Source organism: Rhinoraja longicauda, chromosome 40 (genome assembly GCF_053455715.1).
Source record: "Rhinoraja longicauda isolate Sanriku21f chromosome 40, sRhiLon1.1, whole genome shotgun sequence".
In the NCBI taxonomy this organism is placed as follows: Eukaryota; Metazoa; Chordata; class Chondrichthyes; order Rajiformes; family Arhynchobatidae; genus Rhinoraja; species Rhinoraja longicauda.
Genome location: NC_135992.1, coordinates 8,939,852 through 8,948,579, shown reverse-complemented (window position 1 = coordinate 8,948,579; position 8,728 = coordinate 8,939,852). Strand labels below are relative to the sequence as shown.

At 44.6% G+C, this 8,728-nt stretch overlaps 1 protein-coding gene across 2 annotated transcripts in view; it reads left to right on the top strand.

Annotated features, from left to right (window-relative positions):
* The first annotated feature begins 997 nt into the window (after window positions 1–997).
* The window catches only part of LOC144611620 (myocardin-related transcription factor A-like), a 138,248-nt gene continuing 130,517 nt past the window's right edge, over window positions 998–8,728 (top strand). For both annotated transcript variants that reach the window (XM_078430838.1, XM_078430837.1), the window contains exon 1: window positions 998–1,075. The gene's annotated coding sequence lies outside the window, so the exon portion shown is untranslated. The remainder of the gene's footprint in view (window positions 1,076–8,728) is intronic.

Sequence of the window (8,728 nt, the reverse complement as noted above, 5' to 3'; positions counted from 1 at the left end):
TACTGCCCTCCAGCGCCAAAGACCCGTGTCCCGGGTTCGATCCTGACTGCGGGTGCTTGTCTGTACGGAGTTTGTACGTTCTCCCCGTGACCTGCGTGGATTTTCTCTGAGATCTTCGGTTCCCTCTCAAACTCCAAAAACGTATAGGTTTGTAGGCTAATTAATTGGCTTTGTATAAATGTAAATTGTCCCTAGTGTGTGTTAATGTGCGGGGATCGCTGGTCCGTGCGGACATGGTGGGCCGAAGGGCCTGTTTCTGCGCTGTATCTCTAAACTAAACTTAAAACCACCACCTGTGTGTTTGAATTATTGTGGGAGATATTTTAATGAGGGCATTGATTTGTCGAAGAAACTGGTTCTGCATGTCTCTTCCCTCTGAATATTTTCCTGCATTTCTTGTGAGAAAAATCAAATTTTAAACATAATTAAGCTTTTTTTTTTGCCCAATATATTTGCAGTCTTGGACTTTCAGTGGCTTCTCAAGGAGGACTCTTATGTGGAATCACATATTATCCATATCTGTTTTAGTTTGGATGAAGGCACATTCTTGCACTCGAGTCATTCATGGTGATACTTTTTTCCCTTTTATTTACAGGGTTTGTGTCGGAATTAATTGACCGTTAAAAATGGAACAAAGCTGGAGAAGAAAGCGACCAGAGATCTATACAGGTATCCTAAATATTACGGAACGGAGAAAAAGCAGTTTTAAAAGGAATCAATAAAAATTGAGGGTGCAGAATATTCAGGGCCATGTTTGGGCTCTGTTGAATGGGCTCATTTTCAGCTTGGTAAAATTGTAAATTGCCCCTTGTGTGTAGCATAGTGTTAGTGTGGGGATCGCTGGTCAGCACGGACTCGGTGGGCCGAAGGGCCTGTTTCCGCACTGCATCTCTAAACTGAACTAAACTGGTTTTGGGAAGAATCACATTTCTAAACATTAAGGAGTTGCAGTTTGTTTTATCAACCACATTTTTCCCTTTTCTTTTTCCTCCAGTCTGGTAATGGTAACATCGATGTGGATTTGACATTTGCTCAATCTCGCTGTGGTGCAGCTGCTGAATTGACACAAATCGAGGTATTTATTAATCATGGCCTTTCCTTTTAACCTGTCTCAAAGTAATATCAGATTGAAGAAGAGGTTAGCCATTTTTTAATCTTGGTTATTGACCTTGAGTTAATTGTTACAGTTGTATCTTACATTGTTTAATTTAGAGGTGCCGCGCGAAAACTGGCCCTTTGGCCCACCTAGTCTGCACCGACCAGCGATCCCCGCACATTAACACTATGCTACACGCACTAGGGACAATGTACATTTATACCAAGCCAATTAACCTACAAACCTGGTATTTATTCACAAAATGCTGGAGTAACTCAGCAGGTCAGGCAGCATCTCGGGAGAGAAGGAATGGGTGACGTTTCGGGTCGAGACCCTTCTTCAGACTGAAGAAGGGTCTCGACCCGAAATGTCACCCATTCCTTCTCTCCCGAGATGCTGCCTGACCTGCTGAGTTACTCCAGCATTTTGTGAATAAATACCTTCGATTTGTACCAGCATCTGCAGTTATTTTCTTATATTATTTTACCTACAAACCTGTACGTCTTTGGAGCGTGGGAGGAAATTGACAATCTCGGAGAAAACCCACGCAGGTCACGGGGAGAACGTACAAGCTCTGTACAGACAGCACCTCGTAGTTAGGATTGAACCCGGGTCTCTGGCGCGGTAAGTGTTGTATGACAGCAACTTCACCGCTGTGTCACAGTGCCACCCCTTAAAACAATTTATCTTTTCTGTAAATGGTCATTAGATGGGAACGAGGTGACAAATCTTTCTTCCTCTCCACTGGAGAAATAGCCTTGCATCTGAGCTCTCCCTGTGTGTGTGGGTTGACTTGCAGAACTGTCAGTATAAAGTAGGACAATGTATTAATAAACCAGTGCGCAGAGACAGGTTAGAAGAACTGTTCCTGTCTCTTCCTAATGCACGTGCAACCGGAACAGTCAGTTACTTCCCAGGAGAGGGGAGGTCGCTGCATATTTGTAAGTTGCTACAGCTCAACTGCATGCGCATCAATTTAGAGCCTTCCCAAAATAACTGTAAACTGGGAATAGGAGGCAGGAATTTGGGGGGAAAAATACAATCATGGAGGAAGTGGTACTGATAAATTTGATGAACTTCATTTTAGCGTATAGAACTAAATGGCAAATGAGATAATAGATGCCTTTTTTTTCAATTTTGCAATATTTTCCCGATGACTTGGGCAAGATTAGATTGTAAAATGCTGAATGTTTCTCAGTTTATTCCAAAGCAGAAGCTGGGGAAGAAGTAAAGCAGGAAACTTCAGGCCCTTAATCTTAACATCTGTGTGGGAAAACAATATCTATATACTAAAACTCTCGTTTGTTATCTTGTTTGTGACTGAACTTCAGCCAAATCGGTACATGATAGCACGACAATTTTAGGCCCACCTTACTCACCATTGTCACTTTAGTGATAATGCAAATAGTTTTATTGAAATTGGTGTTATATTTTTAAAGTTATTCACATTTTAAAGTTTAAAAGGAGGGGAGGGGGAGGGGAGCAGGGAGGGAAGGGGGAGTGGGGGAGAAGGGAGAGGGGAGTGGGGGAGAAGGGAGAGGGGAATGGGGGGTTGAGGAGAGAGGGGAGAGGACAGAGGGGAGAGGACAGGGTGCTGCACCAATGCAGGAGAGGTTTGGGCCCAACGGGTCCACTTGGTCTAGTAATTTATTATTATTCAAGATGTTATGGCAGGACAATTAGAAAACAAAATCAGCGTGAAAGGGAAATGATATTTGACCAATCCATTGGAGTTAATTTGAAAGGATGGCTTGAGCTGTGGATAAAGGAGTCCGTGGGTTTCCAGAAGGCATCTGATGAGTGTTCCATCAAACATTGAAGCATTGGATTAAGGCTAATGGGTCATGGGTTGGCACATTGGCATGGATAGAAGACTGGTCAGTAGGAACGCAATTGGCCTTTCTCTGGTAAGCTGCAGGGATTGGTACTGGGCCCTCAATAGTTTTAGACTTAGGAGATAGGCTTTGTTTAAAATTTAGTTTACAGCACAGAAACAGGACCAGCGATCCCCGTAATTCAGCCCTACCCAACCTGCACTAGGGACAATTTAAACATTAAATTTTTTTATTACATTTATACCAAGCCGATTAACCTACTAACCTGTACGTCTTAGGAGTGTGGGAGGAAACCGAAGAACTCGGAGAAAGTCCACGGGGAGAACGTACAAACTCCGTACGGACAGCTAAACGTTCCCAGTTAAAGGCGAGGCCAGTGGACAAAAGCTCTTGGATTTATATGAAAACAATACTGTTGAGATAGTTCATTCTTTTAGAGATACAGTGCGGTGACAGGCCCACCGAGTCCACACTGACCAGTAACCACACTAGCACTATACTACGTACCAGGGACAATTTACAACCTTTACCAAAACCAATTAACCTACGCACCTGTATGTCTTTGGGGGAAAACTGGAGCACCCGGGGAAAACCCACGGGGAGAACGGACAAACTCCATGCAGAGCCAGCGCTGCCGTCGCAGCTGCGGCTTGCCTGCAGTCCGTCTGTCTTTTGTGTTTTTTGTTGTTTTTGTCTGAATTGTAGTTTTAATATGATGTAGTGTTGTATGTTATGTTTTGGGGGGGGGGGGGTGGGAGGGAACGGGAACTGTAACATTCTCTCTCCCGAACGGAGACGCGACCTTTGTTCTGTGTCGTGTCTCCGTTCCCGTTGCGGCCTACCACCGGCCATGCACCTGGGACCACCTGGGGCTCTGGTTCGCAGAGCCCGCGGCCCGGACTCACCACCTGCGGCGCTGGCTGCCTGCGGATGCTGCGGGAACGGCTGCGACTCGTCTCCGGAGGCTCCGGCGTGGGCCGCGTGGACGTCGGAAGCCCGCAGGCCCCTGGATGGGGGCCGACATCGGGAGCTCCGGCAGCGGCAGAGGCAGCGTGTTCGCCCGCCCCGAATCGCGGGGCTTGGGTCGGCCCACCGCGGACCTTTCACCATCCGGCGCGGCCTGGAATAGGCCGTGGACCTTTCACCGTCCGGCGGGGGCTTCAATATCGGGAGCCCCGACCGCCCCGACGTGGCAACTCCAACAGCCTGACCGCGGGACAAGACGGCAGGGAAGAGAAAAAGACATTCTGGCCTTCCATCACAGTGAGGAGGGACTGGAGGAGACTCACTGTGATGGATGTTTCTTTTTGTTTGGTGTTAGTTGTGATTGTATGTGTTATTGCATTTTTACTGATTAATCTTATTGGTCTTATTGTTCAACTGCGGGTAATGTTTCATTTCACTACACATTTATGTGTATGTGACAAATAAACGACTATTGACTATTGACAGCACCCGTGGTCAGGATCGAACCCGTGTCTCTGGCGCTGTAAGGCAGTAGCTCTACCGTTAAGCCACCGTGCCGCCCAAAAGATGAGCAATGATTGAAATGTTTCCAGAGGTAGGTAGGAATAGACAATAGACAATAGGTGCAGGAGGAGGCCATTCGGCCCTTCGAATGCAAAGGTGATGTTATAATCAGATCAGTAATGATCTTATAGAATGATGGGTAGGTTCAAGGGGGTAGAACAGTCCACTCCAACTCGAAGTTTGTATTTAGGCTTAAATATTTCCTGTAGCTGTTTATTAGTTTAGGCTAAAACATTTCTTCACAAGGATGCAAATTCCTGCCAAACAAAATGGAATAATGAAAATGCTTTTTTTCCTGCCAGAACCATATCAAGGAAGGCCAGATACAAACTAGCTTTAGAATTTGAGTTGAAGGAAAGGCTCCTCTCACGCCCACAGTAGATGTTTAATAGGTGACTCATGCTCAGCTAACAGTATGACTATGAAACTGCCCAGCAAGTTTACTGCTAACTCAAAACCACTCTCTGCTCCTCTCCCTATCCTGTGCGCTTCTCGATATTCCGTAAATTCCATTTGTTAAATTAATGTTTTAGCATTTTGCTTCTTCCACAACTCCTTTATAAATCTCACTCAGGTTGGTCGAGCAGGCAGGCTCTGATGTTCAGCAGGGCTCTCAGTCTGAAGAGCAGCAAATGTATGTTCATTTTCCAATAAACTATTATTAGTGGCCCTCCAGTCTGTTAATTAGTTCCAGAGGGCAAAATAGATATTTGTTTCTCAATCTGAAAGGAGTAATGAAGGAGGCACGATTCTGCTTGGCACCATCCATTTTGTGGTTCCTGTTCTATGGGTGTTATTAGCTAGTCAGCACACCACTTAGCATGTGTTTTGTGTCAGCAAAACATTCCCTCCTCAAACCTGTGTAAGAAAATATCTGCAGATGCTGGTACAAATCGAAGGTATTTATTTCACAAAATGCCGGAGTAACTCAGCGGGTCAGGCAGCATCTCAGGAGAGGAATGGGTGGCGTTTCGGGTCGAGACCCTTCTTCAGACCCTCCTCGAACCTCTTCAATTTTGAGTAGGAAGGAGTCTGAAGAAGGGTCTCGACCCGAAACTTCACCTATTCCTTCTCTCCAGAGATGCTGTCTGACCCGCTGAGTTTCTCCAGCTTTTTGAGTCTTATCTTCACTTCTGACATTTCTTCCAGGCTCCTTTTGTGAAAGTTACTATTTTAATTGAGCTTTTGGACTCCCAGTATCTCTTTGGCTTAGTGTTGACTATTTAGATTGATTAAATATAAACCCTGGGACGTCTTAACAAAAGGCCTTCGATAATTACAAGCTCTTGTAACAAGTAAAATTGGCAAGGAGCATCAAGGAGATAGACAATTAATGCAGGAGTAGGCCATTCAGCCCTTCGAGGCAGCACCACCATTCAATGTGTATAAGAAAATAACTGCAGATGCTGGTACAAATCGAAGGTATTTATTCACAAAATGCTGGAGTAACTCAGCAGGTCAGGCAGCATCTCGGGAGAGAAGGAATGGGTGACATTTCGGGTCGAGACCCTTCTTCAGACCCTTCTTTCACCGCCATTCAATGTGATCATGGCTGATCATTCTCAATCAATACCCCGTTCCTGCCTTCTCCCCATACCCCCTGACTCCGCTATCCTTAAGAGCTCTATCTAGCTCTCTCTTGAATGCATTCAGAGAATTGGCCTCCACTGCCTTCTGAGGCAGTGAATTCCACAGATGAAAGAAGTGATTGACAATGAATATCAAGGAGATGAAAAGAATGCATGAGAGATTTACTTTAACGGAGTGAATCTCATCTGCGATGGCTGACATCTGAGGACTTTAAGAACAATGTTGCAGCAAGCGCCTTGGGAAAAGGAATTAGCTCGCCGTTTTGATGAGGAAAATGGGCGTACCTGCGACAAATAATACCAGAGCAGTCCATGACTTTGTTGCCCTAAATATTGAATGTAATGTCTCGTGGTTATCCACCATTCCTCCTCTGTGGGTATCACAAAATGCTGGAGTAACTCAGCGGGTCAGGCAGCATCTCTGGAGAGAAGGAATGGGTGACGTTTTGGGTTGAGACCTTTCTTCGGTGGCCTGGAGGGCCACTAATAATCAGTCTGAAGAAGGGTCTCGACCCGAAACGTCACCAATTCCTTCTCTCCAGAGATGCTGCCTGACCCGCTGAGTTACTCCAGCATTTTGTGATACCTTCGATTTGTACCAGCATCTGCAGTTATTTTCCTACTGTTCCTCCTCTGTATGTAAGCACACAAATAACTGACCTAAGATGCATAACTCTCCAAGAACATGATTCATTTTACTCATCAAAAATAAACTGATGTACTTAATAGGGCAAGGTATTTTTTTCTATATTGGTTTCCTCAGATGTCAGCCATACTCCAGTCATCTGGCTGAATGCCAGTTATGCGCACATGAACTTCTGCTGAGTATTTGTAGATTCAATTGAGATCTGTGCACACAACCGTTATTAGAAGCTGAAATCCTGGCTAATTATGATTTGTTTTTTCTTTGCTGGAAGTGCAGAACGCATTTTAGTGTCAGTCCCAGTTAGACAATAGACGATAGGTGCAGGAGTAGGCCATTCGGCCCTTCGAGCCAGCACCGCCATTCAATGTGATCATGGCTGATCATTCTCAATCAGTACCCCGTTCCTGCCTTCTCCCCATACCCCCTGACTCCGCTATCCTTAAGAGCTCTATCTAGCTCTCTCTTGAATGCATTCAGAGAATTGACCTCCACAGATTCACAACTCTCTGAAAAAGTTTTTCTTCATCTCCGTTCTAAATGGCCTATTCTTAAACTGTTTAAGGGGGCCACAGTTTATTCTTAAACTGTGGCCCCTTGTTCTGGACTCCCCCAACATTGGGAACATGTTTCCTGCCTCTAACGTGTCCAACCCCTTAACAATCTTATACGTTTCGATAAGATCCCCTCTCATCCTTCTAAATTCCAGTGTATACAAGCCTAGTCGCTCCATTCTTTCAACATATGACAGTCCCGCCATTCCGGGAATTAACCTGGTGAACCTATGCTGCACGCCCTCAGTTCCAGTTCTTGGAATAAGTATGATTAGTTGTTCTGTTTTGAGCAGATAGCTATAAACTTGATGCATTCAGCCCTGGTTGTATAATCCTGCCAAAAGGCAGTGAGAGATGCAAGGCTGGGTTGATGATGCCCATTTTAAATCAAGTTAAGTTACAGTAACAAACCTGCTCTTGGATGTGTAGGGAGGAACTGCAGATGCTGGTTTACACCAAAGGTAGACACAAAATGCCGGAGTAACTCAGCGGGGCAGGCAGCATCTCGGGAGAGAAGAAATGGGTGACGTTTTGGGTCTAGACCCTTCTTCAGACTCTTGGATGTTCTCAGCAGAAGAGCAACATTCCCATCATCCTTGGATAAGTGTTTTTTTTTAACCCAAATATTCCTACATCTGGGTTTTGTTTTCATTCCTCGGTTTAATTTTTTTCAATTTGACTTCAAATATTTAGTGTTTTTTTGAATAAATAAAATTCCTCTTTTGGGTCATGAACGCAGGTTACCAGATGTTGGGTAGTCCACTTCTTGGCCATGGTTCTAGATTATTTCTTAAAATTCTGAATACCAATATAGAAAACAAGTTTCACCCAGCTGAACAGTATTGAGCGTTCATGTCTTCTATTTCTCTCCCTAATTGCGCTTTGGTGTTGTTCCAGCATTAACCTGCTGCTCTCCTGCCACCTTAGTGATCTACTTGAATGAGGTCTGTCAAGGGACTGTCAAAAAGTTGGAGTATCTCAAATCTCCACTGAGTTACTCCAGCTTTTTGTGTCTATCTTCGGCTTAAACCAGCATCTGCAGCTCCTTCCTCAAAACGGTGCCATGATTTGCTTTTGCTTGATTTCCTACCTTTTATTTCTTGTAACAAGTATTTAAGGATATTAGGTGTTGAAATTGCCCTAATTTGCGCATTGGAAATGAGTCTTGTATCTCAACTTTCTGGAAGGCAACACTCATGTTGTTCATTTCTTGGTCTCTCCATAACTGGTCAACGGGAATAGGGTGGGTGGTGTCAAAAGGGAAAAATCTGCATTTCTTTGGAGCCTTTTATACCTTCCGGACAACCATGACTTTTCAAGCCACGGTGTTAACTTTCAATTACTGGCCAGTTTGCTGGGGGGACTTCTCCAATGCTCTCTGTGCCATCACGGGATCTGTGCATTACCATGACGTCTTTAATACCTTTGGCAATGTAGCTTAGTTTCGTCAGTCTGATCTTGGATGAGATTTTAATCCACAA